Consider the following 15,724-nt stretch of genomic DNA (forward strand, 5'->3'; position numbering starts at 1 on the left):
CACTTAAATAAGATGTGTAACTAAGGTGTACCCATATATATTCCATGTGTTTAATCACTCCTTTTGAACCTCCTGCCCCAAATTGTTTTCTTTTCCCCACAATAAACCGTGCATTTCGTAAATTCTAATTGGGGATTGGCTGCTGTTATTGGAAATATTAGTAAGCACTGAGCAAGTTATTCACTCGAAAAAGTCAGGGCAAAAGCCCCTGTCTCCTCTGTGTGAGGCGATACCCACGTGTGGATCTCTTCAGCAGATCCTGATAAGCTTAATACACTCCAAAAAGGAGATATAATAGGTCACGGATCGCGACAGCTCCTAATTTATTAGCACAAGTGATATCAAAGGCCACTGCTAGGGCAGCTGACCCACCAGATCTTCACCATCCTTCTCAGGCTCCTTGGGAGTACTATTGGGTTGGACAGAAAGAGATAGAAGACTCAAGACAAAGTCGAAGTGTGAAAAAATGCTACAGAGAGAAAAATAATGAATCAATGAACAATTAATCAGAAAGGTACATTGACCACTCAGTATTCCCATATGCTCTGTAACTGCCTGCAGCAGCTGTTTGCTCTGTGCTTAAAAGAAACAGCTCTTCTGACAACATAATTACACTAAAATGTTTAGTTATTTAAAAGGTGATTACATTGTAATAATTTATTCTGGTTTTATTACAGTGTTTTTTCATAAGGGATCCTAAAAGGTTGCTACTTTTTCTCATAAAACACTTTTATTCCTAATAATCAATATCAGTATTACTGTGTGCCATTATTGCTTAGATTTATCTCCTTGTTTTGTGTGGGATTTAGGTAACAATATAATTTAAAAGAAATGAGATAGAGTTCTCTGCTTCAAAATTTCCCATTAAAAATAATTGGTTTTTCCTCTCATTTCCAGATAATGTAGAAGCATTTACACTTAATTAGAGTTCTTGTATTTAACACATTTATTCTGTTCGTCTGAGTTAGAGTTTAAACTAATAAGGGATAACAGGGTCTTTCTGTTGGGAACATCCACATAACAACAAAACTTCCTCTCACCTCAGTGGGAATTCAGCTGATGGGAGAATTACTTCTCAGAAATTTGAGGAGATACAGAGGTAATTTCCAGTGTGTTATCAAGTCTTAACCTAAATCAGTTAATTAATTCAGGCAATAAAGCTTTTTGAGCAAAGCCATTTCCTTTGTGAGAACCCTTGCAAATGCTATCCCATATGATTATGAAATGTGGAGCTTTTTGTTGAGCCTAAATGCCTGCTAACTCATTTCTGTCCCATAGCCTACATTTCTCTGCCCCAGACAGTTTGTACCATAGTCTGCAAAACAAAACCAAACTTGGAGCAGTCTCTTCCGGAGTACTTTGCAGGTTTGTTTTTTTTTATTCTGTGCTCTGCACTAATGTATTTTACATATCAGAAATGTGATGGCAAAGAAAGAGCTGCATTTTTCAAAAAGAAATCCAGCTTTTTATTTTCCATGAATTCCAGGGCAAATAATTTTTCCACAGAATAAGTTTTCTTTTTAACACAAGAACTACAGGAAATTTAGTGCCCTGTTCTCTGGAGCTAGATGATCTAATGCATATTTACTGCAGAGACATCAGAAGCAATCAGACTGAAAGAAACAGATTTATTTCTCTGTCTTGGCCCGAGTGGTTTGTGCTTCAGTGTGATTTGTCTTTGGGATTTTTTTAAAGCTATATACTAGCACAAAATGAACTTAATTTCAGATTGTGAATGGGTAGGTACACCTGGCCAAAACCCAACATTGCAGTTCAACCCACTTTACACCTTTATTTTATAAATTATCTGAAAATCATCTCCATAATAAACAAATTAGAGTTATGTGAGATTTATACAGTGCTTTCATATGAATATCCAAAGCACTTTCAAAACTTATGTCCAGAAATTATTTTAATGAGTATTAGAGAGCAGCCATTTCAGGTTTGGTATATGGACAATATTAAATGGTGAATACAGTACTAGATATCAAGTTCTACACTGCATAAAGGAATGTGGTCTAGATCAGAGGTGAGGCCCCTAAGGCACTTTTACAATCAGAATAAATAGCAACAATGCTATAATAGCCATCTTAAGAATTGTTGGAAGAGTTAAAAACTGTATAAGAATTTTCTATTCATGAAATAAAAGATTTTACAATAATTCCCTTTTTTATCACATACCAGAGTATATAGAAAATATACCAAATAATAGTATTAGGTTGATGCTCTTGAACCTCTTCTGACTGTAAGTCACAGTGTTAATGAAGCACCAAAGTATTCGGAAACATGATCTTCCAGGTCATTTCCAATGTAACCACTAACGGGTCTGATATTGATCTCATCTCCCCCCTCATCTGGCACAGGTCTTACAGCAGTTCATTTCTCCTTCTTGAATGTGTTAATTGCAGATGTGCATCCATAATCACTGATGGGCTTGGCCATGGAGCCAGAATTTTGGAGCTAGGGCAGCCTTGAGCAGCTACTCATAGGAGCCACCCTTGGGGCCCTTCCCCTACTACCAAAACCATGCAACTCCAACCCAACACAGGACCAAAATTTATTATTTTTCTCTTGTAAGTTATTACAAAGTCAATGGAAAGCATAGAGATAATTACTAAAGCAAAACTCCAGTATTTTAGCAAAAAAGAAGACAGGACATTTATTCAACTGATACAAAGCCAAACAGGCCAACTCACTACTTAGAACTATGGAGCTGGAGAACTACAACGCTGCTATACATGTTGATAACTTACCTTTGGTATCTATTAATATTTTATTAATTGTTAAGGAATTATGAAAAAGTGGGTGTCTAATACAGAACTGATCTCCTACTATGCTATTCTGTACAGTCCCCTTATTATTACCAGCTAAATAATTACATTCTAACTGTCTAGCTAATCTGGCTAGTTAATTACTAACATGACAGTATCTCAGGAAAAAGAATGGTACCAATCTGCAGTAAGTTGATCTTTTGGTTACCCACTAGACTGTGGGTGTGCAACAAAATCACTTGTCTTTTCAAATCTAACCTCATTGTATCAAGTGTTATCACTTCATCTATGCTTTATAATGTTCCAACCACACTACTGATTTGCAAGAAAGACTAGTTGCAAGAGCACACCTTGTGGTACTGCTACAGGCCTTAAGTCACAGTACACTCTTTTTTGGTGCCATTTTCTATGGCTTGTGTGGGTCATCATGTAAATCACAGAATCACAGAATATTAGGGGTTGGAAGGGACCTCTGAAGATCATTGAGTCCAACCCCCTTTGCCAGAGAAAGAGCAAAACAAACCAGAGCAGATCACTCAGAAAGGCGTCCAGACAGGTCTTGAAAGTTGCCAGAGAAGGACACTCCACGGCCTCTCTGGAGAGCCTGTTCCAGTGCTCTGTAACCCTCACAGTAAATAAGTTCTTCCTCATGTTGAGGCGGAACTTCCTGTGCTCAAGTTTGAATCCATTGCCCCTCATCCTGTCACAGGGCACAAGTGAAAAGAGGTTGTCCCTGCCTTCTTGATGCCCAGTGTCATCAGTGCATTTCATAGGTCATTCTTTGAAATAATCTGCTAGTCATACTGCAGCTAATGGAGACAGAACAGCACCTTAAAAGAAAAAAAAAAAAGCCACTGAAAATAAATCACAGAGCCATAGACATAAACCTTTATTCATACCTCCAAGGAGAAATGTTATCATCAACAGAGGACCCAGGACATTCAGCAATAGCTCCACTATAGTACTGCCTCAAATCTGCAATTTCCTACTTTTGTTTTGTTTTACTTTGCTTTTTACCATATTGGTACTTCCAAAAATCTTAGTCTTTCTTAGTTTAAGCTTTAGTAGTGGCAAAGAAAATAGGGCATGTGACAATGGCAATAGGCTGTAAACACTAACAAAGTTCCCACTGGGTCTGATGTTTCACTCCATCTGCTACAAGTTCTACAAGTTACTAAAGGAACAGAACTTAAACATGGAACCTTTCTCCTATTCCAACAAGAGCAGGATTTATTTTTTTTTTCCTAGGGCTGTATATCCACCATATTTCTAAACATATTTGGGCTCTATATTTGGGCCTGGTGCATCAATAAGGGTAATTTTTTTCCTCCAAAGACCACCAGAGCACCCATTGACACAGAGGGTTAATTACAAAATGAGCCCTTTTCTATGGTGCTTGTATGTGAAGTTAGAAACCTCACTGGAGACACCTTTTCTGGTCTAATAACTGAATAGATCTAATATTTTTTTTTCTGCTGAATTAGCTATTGAATCAGAACTTTTTTTGAGGGAAAGGGAGGGTTCTATTTCTAATTTAATCATAAATTCTGTTGCTACTCTTGCTATATCCTCACATTCCCAAAATCACTAACCCATGTGAATTCCAGCTCCCACATCTGTTAAAAAAACATTTCCCTTCTGAATATTTACTTTATGTAGGTTTTGGTGAAAGGCACAACAAATGGCGGGCAATGGCACAAGATCTGGGAGAAAAATTTGGATGATAATTTGCTTATGAATAAATAATGAGTTTGGGATGCATGAAAATTTTTGCTAGTGAAATGCAATTTGCCTCAGTGGTGAAGGGTAGAGCATATAATCTGATCCAACAAACAGCAGCTGTGTAAATTTCTCACATCAATCTTGAACTCTCACATTAATCTCTCATCTCTCCAATGTCTCACCACTCTCAGAGTGAAGAATTTCCTCCTAATGGCTCCCCTCTTTCAGTTTTAATTCATTACCCCTTGTCCTCTCGCTACATGCCCTTGTAAAAAGTCCCTCCCCATCATTCCTGTATGCCCCTTTCAGTTACTAGGAGACTGCTATGAAGTGTCCTGGAGCCTTCTTTTCTCCAGGCTGAACAACCCCAACTCTCTCACAGGAGAGGTGCTCCAGTCCTCTGATTGTATTCATGGCCCTTCTCTTGGACTAACACCAACAGCCTTATGTCCTCCTTGTATTGGGGGCTCCAGAATTGGACACAGTACTCCAGATATGGTCTCATGAGAGCAGAGTAGAGGGGAAGAATCACCTGCCTTGACAAGCTGGCCACACCTCTTTTGATGCTACCCAGGACATAGTTGGCTTTCTGGGCTGGGAGCACATGTTGCTGCCTCATGTTGAGCTTCTCATCAACCAGCACCCCCAAGTCCTTCTCCAAAAGGATGCTCTCATTCCATTCTGCACCCAACCTGTAATTGTGCTTGGCAATGCCCTGACCCAGATGCAGGACTTTGCACTTGGTCTTGCTGAACTTCATGAGGTTGGGATGGATTCACCTCTTCAGCCTGTCAAGGTCCCTCTGGATGATGTCCCTTCCCTCCACCATGACCACACTACCACACAGCTTCCTAAAGATCTGATATGCATCCATTCCCACACTCCAATTGTAGAAGTCATCCCACCATGTCTCAGTGATGCCAATAACATTGTAGCTCTGCAAGTATGCACATCTGTGACTCCTTTAGTTTACTTCTCATGCTACGTGCATTTGCATAGAAGCATTTAAGCTGGGCCCCCATTGAAGCTGTCTTACTGGCTAGGATTACACTCTCCTTAATTTCAGGTGTTCTCCTGCTGGCCTGTGATCCATCTGAAGGGCCAGGGCATCTGTTACTGGCACTGGCCTCACAGTGGTGGCAGCAGGATGGATTGAGGATCACCTCCACCAGCAATACTAGTTGAAAGTCCTCTTTACTAGATTTACAAGCCTATTGCCAAAGATGCTCTCCTCTTTCTCTCAGAGATGAACCCCATCAGCCTCTAGGAGACCAGGTTTCTCAAAGTGAGTCCCATTGTCTAAACAGCCAAAGCCCTGGTTGTGGCATCACTCCTGTAACCATTTAGTGATTTTCTCAATATGATTTGCCCTTTCAATCCCCTTCTCTTTCACCAGAAGGACTGATGAAATGACTATCTGAGTTCCCAAGTCCTTTACCACTTCTCCTAGGGCTCTGTAATCCTTATTCATGGTCTTCAATTTTCTCCATGACTGGTACCCACATGAAACAGCAGGAGTGGATAATAGTAGGTGGGACATACAAGGTTTGCTAGTCTTTCAGTGTTATCCTTGATATGAGCCCCTGGTAAGTAGACCTCTCTACAGAGTGAGCTGGATCAGCAAATGGTGCCTTTATATCTCTCAGAAGGGAGTCTCCTACTACTATAACCAGTCACTGCTTCTTGTTTGCACATGTTGATATACAGTGAGCCAGCTGGGCTGCCTTACTTAGCTCCAGCAACTTACCTGATGCAGCATGTTTTCCCTCAGTCTGCAGAACTGTGAAGCTGTTCTGCAGGGGCACCTTGGGCTTTGAGGGAAGCCTCTTCTTCCTGCTGGTAATTACCTTTGAATCTTCCATTCCTCTTCATTATTGATTTCCCTCCTTTCTGTGTGTTCTGGTGCGGGAGTTACTTGCTATGTGGCCATAGGCTGTGGGTTCACTGCAGCCTGGGTCTGAGTCCAGCTATCTCCTTTTCTATCTCCCTGATATTATGCAGCCTTTTCAGTTTCCTGCATCTCAGCCATCTGATGCAGGAGGTCCTCCACCTGGGCACACCTTTTGCATACAGGTTTCCCACCTATCCCTGTCCCATGAGAGAGGTCTAGGCACTTCCCACAGCCTGAGGTCTGTACAGCAACACGGAGGAAAGGAGTTGAAAAGTAAATGTATTCAAATATTAAGAAAACAAAAGATATTTCAGACACACTAGCTTGTTGGTTATTCTTTAGCATTTTCTGATCACAGCCCAAGGATTAAACTTGGGCAGAGTAAAATTACCAGAAGAAAATTGTCGTTTTGCTCTTGAACATGAGATTTAAAAGAAGTGAGAAGGAACATTAGAGAATTAATTGTAAAAAGCGATGATAAGGCCGTAAATCTGAGCTTCAATCTAAGCTGTGTATAGATCTTTTTTCATGTAATTTTTTCTACAGACGCTGAATTAAGCCTCACTGAAGGAAGAGTGCAAAGCAAAATTAAAAAAGCAGCAAAGTCTTTGCTGGCCTTGCACTGAAGACATACTCTTGCTTTAATGTGTTAGCAATTGTTATTGTTCCCACAAACTGCAACACCCATGGGTTTAACAAGACACTGAGCAGTGGAATCGATTTTTTAAAAAAGTAACAAGAGCCTTTTCCTTGGTAGATAGATTCTTTGTTGTTGGTGGTGTTTTTAATTATTCCTCAGCTGTCTGTGGCCAGAGTGTTCACCACCTGACAGCTTTATAAATGAACATCAGCAAACAGACAGGTGATTTGACCATGCCACAAATTTAGTATGATGCATGTGTCATTCACTTGCTTCCTATATGTGGATTACAGTTTAGACTCTGTGCCTAAATTGGGAATGGAAATTAAATGCTTTCTCACATTAGCTGCAATTCTTCATCAAGTTGACAGAAAGAAATATGAAGAAAACAGTTTGGTCTTCATTTAGCTGACTAAGTCCAGGTTAATGAAAGGATGTTTTTTAATCTCCCTCTGTGTTTTACCAACAGAATTTAATTGTTCTCTGGATGAAACAGATTAAACAACTCCATGCAATAGTGTTCTGCTGAGGTTTTTTTCTTTCAATTAAGGGCATAACTGCAGAGTAAACAGTGTTCATCTCAGTAGAGATGTACGGAACAAAATAATCCCATCTCTCTACATTTGACAAACCATTTCCACCATCTAGCCCAAAATAATTGTATATTTGTCTTTTCTAAATGTCCAAATTCTTATTGGATGCCTAACGGACACCCTGGCAAATTGAAAGTTGGACAATACTCAGGCAAAAAACTGAAAACACAGAATTATTTTTATTTAAAAAAAAATAAATAAGGGGGGTTTACTAGCTTTATTTACTGAGAAACAACTTACTACCAGCTTACACTCCCCTTTTATTTAATCCTCTGATAAAATTAATTTGAAGTGAAAATACTATTCACAGGTTAGATCAACTCAAATGAAATTGTTACACTACTGCAATATTTCTGTCTTCCGTTAGAAATCACTTCTGCTGCCTGGGAAGCAGAAGTGGGTGAGAAGACACAAATCACAGAGAGATGAGAAACTATTTCCATTTTAGTCTTGGAAGAATTTCTGTATTTCTTTCCTTGAACAGTCCATCCCTGTGAGTGCTGTAGATACATCCAGAAGGCACACATTTAAAAACAGTGCAAGTTTGGCAGTTTTATAAAAATCTATCATTTCAGAACTGGTACAATATCTGAGAAGTAGGTGCAACTCTTTTTGTTTAAGACAGAATCCAAACAACATTTTGTGGGTTACTATAGGGACTAGTCTTACCATAAGATCACAGAAAGCAACAGAGCAAAAACTGAAGGAAAAGTAATTAAGACCATTAAATGTAAGCCGAATAAAATGCACTGCTGATTTATTAAAGCTAGCTCATTTCAAATTCTTTCAACAGCTTTTTTTGGAAACACCTCTGATTTTGATCATTGCAATCTTGTAATAAACTTTAAAAAGTATGCATTTGCCACAACTCACCCCCTACCCCCAAAAAAAACCAAACAAACCACCCCAGACTTCTGTGTTACAAGGATGAAACATTCATCTTCATTTCCCATTCAGATAAATATTTATCCTCCTTCTTTTACATTTCATATACTGTCATCATGTTTTCCCCACATTCTCATTTTAAATATCATTTGACTGGATTTTGTCTGCATTTACAACATCATTTTCCCTGGTAACAGAGGTAGCAATAACTGGTAAATTGGTAAATGTTGAATTTTAAAAAGTTCTTCTCTAGCTTTTAAAATAATTAAAGGGAAGGTTGCTTATACAGTGAAGTGGTGAACAAAATATATCTTAAATATATCATCTGAATGTAAATGTGCAAATTTCTTATCTAAAATAGTGAGGAACATTAAACAACCCACTGGATAGTTTACAAGAACCTGCTCCCATACATACCTTTAGCCTAAAAGAAAGATACAGTGATGGTTACTTTCAAGTTCTGTATAAGCTCACTTAAAGCCTGTGGTAGCTGGCAGCAAACCAAACTAGTTTAAACAAATCTTTTCTGTATCAATGATTAATTTCATCCTTGTTCTGCCTCAGCAACACAGATTGATAGTTCCATTGTAGTGTTTAATTACAATTCTTTTTTAAATTATCCTTGAGAAATGGTGTATTAGGGGAAGGGACAGATGTTACAGGTCACATGGAACCAGGATGACTGTGCTGGTGCAAAAGGTCCAACTGGGCTGTGAATGCCTCCTGGAATTCCTTCCAAAGAGAGAGGGGGTAGTCTGCAGCATGTCTGGTTTCATCTGAGTTTTTAGCATTTTTGCAGATGTTACCTGCAAAATCTGCTGGGATAAGCTCTAAATGGCTCCTGGGCAGAAAAAGGCTCAAGAAGCAGAGCTGATAGACCTCTCTGTATCAAGATAATGGTTTGTGTCTCAGCTAGTCTTGTGCTGCTGATGAAAGGCAAACATACTAACTGGAAGGAAGAGCTAATATCTCTATTCTTATTTTTTTTATTTTTTTTTTTGTTATCACTTATTTGATTGATGGTAAATACAACAGATTCAGGACAGTGAACACAAACAGTACTCTATTTAGACCTCTCTTCATGCAGTGTTGCATCCTATCCTAAGCATATGGCAGATAAAGGCTTATACCTTTCTGGTTTTTATATATATCATGCTCTATTGAGACTGACTCATGAGAGAGACTCACCACTCTGTATTTGACCAAACTTATGACTTGCAAGTATGGTTTCAAGGGGGATGAGGTGAGACATTTGGAATAGCCTTTACACCAAAGCCCTCTCAGGTTGAATGCTGAATTTCTCAACAGAGCCTTGAATCTGTCTCTCAATTGAAGTAAACAGGAATGAGAGCTTTACATTTTTAAAGTTCAAATCAGGAAGGCCTTGAATTTCAAAGCAACCTAAAAATCCTCCAAATTATGTTCCCACAAAGCAAACAACTATGCAGAGGCTTAGCACACAGGAGAAAATGTCATTTGGTACTGATAATTTCTATCTGTTGCATAGTCCTTTTTATTAAAAGCAAAATGTAATTAGAAAAGTATGAGTTGATAACGATATGCAAAGCAACATAAAATGAGATGTTCAAAAGACAGGACAATTCTGACTCCGATATCACAGCAGTGGAAGCTGAGATTTACATTGTCACTGTCATCCCAAAAAAACCTAATTGCTCACCATGAAGAAAATTGTGTATGTAGGGGTCTGAAGTGACTACTGAACAAACGCTGTTGAAAAGCAGCTACTGCAGGGTGCAAAGCAGCTATTGAGCAGTTTCAGTCAACTGTTCCTAAAAGGGGAAAGAACAGAATTCTGAATGCAGCAGAAGCACTGGTAGAGCTTATGGCAACCAGTGAAATCACTTTGGTGATTGCAGAAAGCAGCATTACAGCCTAATCTCAAAGGCAGAAGAGGCATGCCTAATTTGGAAAGATGTCAGGCCACTATCAGTTAGAATGGGGGTTTTTCCTCATACATGGTGCTTTTTCTCTACATATATCACACTGCTGTTCCACCAACTTTCTGTTTAATTTGTTGGTGGTAGGGTGGGAGACTAAATGTCCCTGTGACCTGTTAATTGCTGCCTAATACCTCATTTGCCAGAGAGACTCTCACATGGTGTAAGCAAGTCTCTCCCCGGACACTAATCCTGACTGGGAAGCATCACTTAAGTTTTTGCTAAAAGGTGGGCTGATTTGCCAGGATTCTCCCCCAGTCCTAAAGACTATGTGAGAGATTCTTTCCCCTCAGAGACGGGTAAATTGTCCCTGAATCTAAGCTGCACATGCCATTCATAGAATCATCCTGGTTGGAAGGGACCTTGAAGCTCATCAAGTCCAACCATAACCTAAATCCCCCTACAATAACCTAATCTACAGTTTCAGTGCTTAAACCATGTCACTAAGCACCACATCTATATTTCTTTTAAACACCTCCAGGGATGGTGACTCCACCACCTCCCTGGGCTGCCTGTTCCACTGTACAATCACTCTTTCAGTAAAACAATTTTTAATATCTGGTCTAAACCTCCCCTGGTGCAGCTTCAGGCCATTTCCTCTTGTCCTGTCATTACTCACTTGGGAGAAGAAGCCAACTCCCACCACCCTACAACCTTCTTTCAGGTAGCTGTAGAGAGCAATGAGGTCTCCCCTCAGCCCCCTCTTCTTCAGACTAAACAATCCCAGTTCTCTCAGTCTCTTGTCACAGGACTTGTTCTCCAGACCTTTCACCAGCTTGATAGCTCTTCTCTGGACACACTCCAGCAACTCAACATCCTCTGTTGCATCACGAACAATCCTTTGTGAATGAGAATGACTTATTAATGTCCCTCTAACTAGGAACTGCTTCACATATTAATAATATTTCCATCTTTAACTGAAGCATGACATTTAGCAGCAAGGAATGAAGCTGAAATCAAACACATAGACTGGTATCTCTGGCACCTATCTTACATATACTTATGAGACTATCCAGTTGCTGTATACATGCAATTAGATGATATTTTCAGGTTTTAATCTCCCACTGAACCCAGTGAAAGCCTAGCCTAATTAAAACTCAAACAATATCTGAAGTAGCACTTCAGTATTTAGTCCAATTATCTGCATGAAACAGAAAAGCAACATTATTTTTGTCTTATTTGAAGTGTTCTAATGAAGTTAGACTTAAAATTGTCATTTTCAACTAGGAAATGCAAAATGTCCATAAGGACAATTATTTTTTAGAATAATTTCAATGTGTTTTGGGATTACTGAAAGCAAATGTATTTGGCATCTACCAAGCAGCACATGCTATCTCAGAGAGATTTCATAAAATTACATTTGCTGGAGAGGACAGAACAATGGAGATCCTTTCCTTAATGCACATACATCTTCCACCTTATTACCTGCAGTTGACTCTCACTTGCAGCATATATTGACCTGTATGCTTCCTCACGAAAAATTGATACACTTCAGTTTTTTAAGATGTTTAATTCTGTCTCTGTTTAGCATGACCATAATACCACAATTTTCTATTAGCAGACGATTTGTAACTCTCTTTTAATGACTCCAGGTTTACAGAAGCTTCCCGTGGAACAAAAGGTGGATATAGGAGAGAAATGCTTTTTTCCAGGAAAAAAAGAAGACAGTATGTGCAGTTTGTGGGCTTCACCATAGCAACTACACAATAATCAAGGACTTTATTGACAATCAAGGAGTCTTCTGCATTTTTTTGTTAGCCACAGTGAGCCAACTGAACTGGAGAACCAGGAAAGATATGTGTTGACCAATATGATAGATTTGACAGGCATTGGAAAAACACAGGATGGTAACAATCAAGCTGTTTCTTATCATTTTTCAATCAGAAAAATAAATACTTTCTCCTTAGGGTACAGTAATGCCAATACTGCCGAAAACATTAATGCAAGTGCAGGTAAGCCTATGCACTATCCACTGCAGTATTTATCCATGAGTAGCTGAGTGCCTTATGTTAAAGAAATGCATCTCTGTCTGGCACTCCCATGAACAGAGAAATATGAAATTAAAATGCTGTTTTGCCACACAGATAATCATCACAATTAACTAGCAAATCATTTTACTGAAGTACCGTACTCTCAGTTTTGATTCCAAATGTTCATACGTTACTTTCATTGACTTAGTAACTGGAAATACTCCTGACAGTTGATTATGTTCTTTGTCTAGATTATTCACATCAAATAATGCATATAAGTTAATTCCTTAAAGTTTGTATATCTGCAGTCTAGGAAGAGTCCTGACTATGTACTTACAAGTTTGTCCCTTTTGTCTCTGAATTCTGCAGTAAATCTCATCTGTCCTGTCTTTTTTCTATAGTTGACTTCATTGTGGAGCAAAACACTCCAAACATTTATAAGTCCACATGACAAAAGCAAGAGGATAATGAACATTCCTGTCATTTTAACTGTCACTTAGAAAGCATAATGTAATTAATTCTAGATCAGTAATTTGGTGGCAAGCTTATATACAGATAGCATCAGTCAAACTTATGAGACTTGTTATTACAGTGAGACCTGATGGGAATCTACAGGTAGCATTGAGCTTTTTGTAAAATGTCCTTATTTGTAAAATATTTCATTCTTACAGGTTCTGTCACTTTTATTTACAGGCCCATGAAGGAGCAAGAGCTAAAAAAACCTCAAGATATCGAGGCAAATATTCCAATGGTTTTCTTCCTTCTCTGCCTTCTCCCTCTACTGTGCCTTCCCAAGCAAATAAAAAATTAATTGGCCCTTTTAGCATAAACTTAAATTCTGAAGAAAATTTTTCATTTGAGTTGTGTTATGAACATAATTAATAAAGTTGGCTTCATCTTATTGTCTGCCAGATACGACATTTTTCATTTCATTGATGACAAAATTAGATAATAAAATTTCAGACAGGATTTGGGCATCAACTTTCTACGTGATTTATGACACACCTATCACAATACAACCCATCCATGAATGCCTTATTGAGTGATATTTGCTTTAGATTCTTGATTAACATCTAGCCTGTGTTTCAGAGAAGTGTAAGTATAAACAGTAATTATATTTGTTTCATTAATACAAAAACAGGGGCATAGAAATCTCTTTCTACAGAACACAAGTAGTCAGAATTGGCTGTGAGTCTTGTTACCTCCAGTAAAATATTTCCTTCTAGGGCTTTCAGTGATCTCTCAAATAGCTCCTAAATTACTGGTTTCAACTGTCAATTTTGCTGTGGCAATGGGCTGTATCTCTAATTCTTTGTCTGATCATTAAGACATTTCTTTTTCTCCCTCACATATACCTTTGCATGTAAAAGGAGCAACACATTTCTCCTTATGGCTGTGCTGAGAAAGACTGTGATGGTGCAATGAAGAAAAGTGTTTGTTAAACTGGTCTGTGCTGGGATGACTACAGTTTTCCAGTTCCTTAGCTTCAACAGCAGCTTGAGATGTACAGAATATTGTTTGCATGCATGTTTGGAGTGGGGAGTAGATACCTTAGCAGTAATGAATTTCACAGAAACAACACTTCCTATTTCATCTGCAGAGCACCAGGCAGGTAGATTACAGTTTCATGAATGACACCCAAAGGCTGTCTCTAACCTTCAAATGTGCTACCATATTATTTCATTTTGAGATAGTTTAATACAGTTCCTGACCATTAATACAATTTTAATATCTGACAGTGCAACAGAGTAATAATATTGTGGGGCTAAGAAAACAGTGAAGAGTAAAACAGCTGTCACCATCAGTGATTTACTGCTGGCACGTCACTTCCAGAAAATATGTTTTATTGTCCTGGTATGTCTGCACAGCTCAGGGAAAGAATCACCCATTCAACTCTCAGACCTGTAAATATTGTTTTAATTCCATTTCCATTTGTTCCTATTCTTATCTCTTCTCCAAGAACTGTGCCAGATACCATCTGTGAGCAGCAGGTCTCACTCAACCTGTCATTTGCAGGCATCTCTGTGGTGGTACAGACCTCCCATTCAGAGAGAGAATGAGAGTCAGGCTTGCAGAGTCAGGCCTACAAACTCTAGCTCACTTGATTTCCTCAGTCACTTCACCTCACATTGCTTTCCTGTTTGGTAGTAATAAATTAGGTAATCATTACAAGCAAGAGGATTAAGAAGATAATTAACAAATGAGGTTATTGAAGGATTTATAGTTCTGGCCTGATCCTTCACTAGTTTCCCTGAGAAAACACACCATCTAGCTCACATTTGCTAGTAAGTAGCTTTGTCTGTATTGCATTGTAAATACCACTTTAATTACTGCACTATTTAGCTCAGGAGATTAGATTAAATTGCAGTAACTTAAATGGGATTATTGTGCTACCAATTTTTCTTCCCTTCATTCACTTTATTCTTAACACCTTTTAAGATAAGCATACAGCAAAGATTTGCAAAGGCATCTGGATTTGTTTTCATGAGTAAAGCCTTAAATAGGGCTCCTCCAAGACTCGATGAACTAAGTTCTTAGATAAAAAAATACACTCCTTTGAGGACTGCCATAATGGACCCGTGCTGGGATACAGCCATTTTCTATGATTCCACTAGCATAAAGAGACAAGTGCCCATCTACAGAACACTAACAGCAAATTTTGCAGAGTCACACAGAACCACGGAATGCTGGGGGTTCAAAGGGACCTCTGGAGAACATCGAGTCCAACCCCCCTGCCAGAGAAGGACCAAAAAAAATCAAACTAGGGCAGATCACTCAGAAAGGCATCCAGACAGGTGTTGAAAGTCTCCAGAGAAGGAGACCCCCACAGCGTCTCTGGGGAGCCTGTTGCAGTGCTCTGTAACCCTCACAGTAAAGAAGTTCTTCCTCATGTTGAAGTGGATCTTCCTGTGCCCGAGTTTGAATCCATTGCCCCTCCTCCTATCATAGGGCAGAAGTGAAAAGAGATTGGCTCCTCCTTCTTGACACCCACCCTTCAGAGATCTCCTCTCAGCCTTCTCCTCTCCATACCAAGCAGCTCCAGGTCTCTCAGCCTTTCCTCATAAGGCAGGTGTTCCAGTCCCTTAATCATCCTATTAGCCCTTTATTTACTCTCTCAGGTAAATCTCTGTCCCTCTTGAACTGGGAAGCCCAGAACTGGGCACAGTACTCCAGGTGTGGTCTCAGCAGGGGAGGAGAACCTGCCTCAACCTGCTGGTCACGCTCCTCTTAATGGACCCCAGGATACCATTGGCATTCTTGACCACAAGGGCACATAGCTGTCCCATGGAGAAC

Source organism: Chaetura pelagica, unplaced genomic scaffold (assembly GCF_000747805.2).
Source record: "Chaetura pelagica isolate M959 unplaced genomic scaffold, ChaPel_1.0 scaffold55, whole genome shotgun sequence".
NCBI classification, from domain to species: Eukaryota; Metazoa; Chordata; class Aves; order Apodiformes; family Apodidae; genus Chaetura; species Chaetura pelagica.